Source organism: Centroberyx gerrardi, chromosome 7 (genome assembly GCF_048128805.1).
Source record: "Centroberyx gerrardi isolate f3 chromosome 7, fCenGer3.hap1.cur.20231027, whole genome shotgun sequence".
Lineage (NCBI taxonomy): Eukaryota > Metazoa > Chordata > Actinopteri > Beryciformes > Berycidae > Centroberyx > Centroberyx gerrardi.
This window is the reverse complement of record NC_136003.1, coordinates 33,586,551-33,587,587: the sequence shown is the minus strand read 5'-3', so window position 1 is coordinate 33,587,587 and position 1,037 is coordinate 33,586,551. Positions and strand designations below refer to the sequence as shown.

The following is a 1,037-nucleotide window of genomic DNA, read 5'->3' as shown; positions in this document are numbered from 1 at the left end:
GTTCAGATTTCCTCACATTTTACCAAGGAAATAAAGTGTGACAACAGTCTAACTTGTGGCCTGATGTTGATCCAATCTGGCAGCACTAACAGTAATACATGGAAAACATGTCAAACATGACATCATCATGTCATCGTCAACATCATCTTAGAAAAGGTTCATTTTGGCCCCAAAGTCACAAATTTGTAAATCAGAGCACACTTAACCCTAATTAATATTCAGATTCATCAAATACACAATTGGAAAGACTTCATATAAATCATATAAAAATATACTAAACAGTCATACAGTCACACAAAACAATTCCTCACAGTTCACTTATCAAACATGTGTAATGTTTCCTGGTAGGATCCTTACCTGGTGAACTCACATCCAGATCAAGTCAAACAGACTTTCTGCCTTCATCTGTAGAGGAAACACTGACAGACTTCAGTCCTGGTGTCTGTGTTCATTTGATCTGAGGCTGCTGTCATTTCCTCATAACTTACTCATAGAAACGTCAGTCTGACATCAGAGTTGTGGCCAGAAACCAAGATCAGAGGGAGTGGTTTTAATGTGCGTCCAATACATGAGATACAACATCATATACAGTGAATTAAAGAACAGCCTTAGCACGAAAACATACTGCATGAAGGTGGGGACGTTTCATCACATGTACGTTTTACTAATTAAATACAATGTGAGTTTTAAATATATTTTATAAGAAGTAAGAATCAGAATCAGATTTATTGGCCAAGTCAGTTTGCACATAGAAGGAATTGATTTGCTCCTGTAGGTCACATTTAACATAAAAGTAAAACAAAATGATAAAAGAACAAGAATATAAAAATAGTAGTAATAGAAATTAGGGAATATGTCTATTTTTTTATTTTTATAGTATACAAAGACAATAATATACAGGTATAAGATGTATAGTAGTACATACAAATCTGTATTGATAAGAAATGGGTTTCTTATCTATACACTATACACATCACACACACAGTACAGCATCTTATTTTCTGCTATTTATATGCTTCTGTTGGGGCAGATAATTA

The 1,037-nt window shown here is 33.9% G+C and overlaps 1 protein-coding gene across 1 annotated transcript in view; it reads right to left on the bottom strand.

Moving 5' to 3' along the window:
- LOC144539499 (NACHT, LRR and PYD domains-containing protein 3-like) overlaps positions 1-486 on the bottom strand; it is a 27,233-nt gene extending 26,747 nt beyond the window's left edge. The window contains exon 1 of the mRNA XM_078284791.1: positions 358-486. The gene's annotated coding sequence lies outside the window, so the exon portion shown is untranslated. The remainder of the gene's footprint in view (positions 1-357) is intronic.
- Positions 487-1,037: the final 551 nt, after the last annotated feature.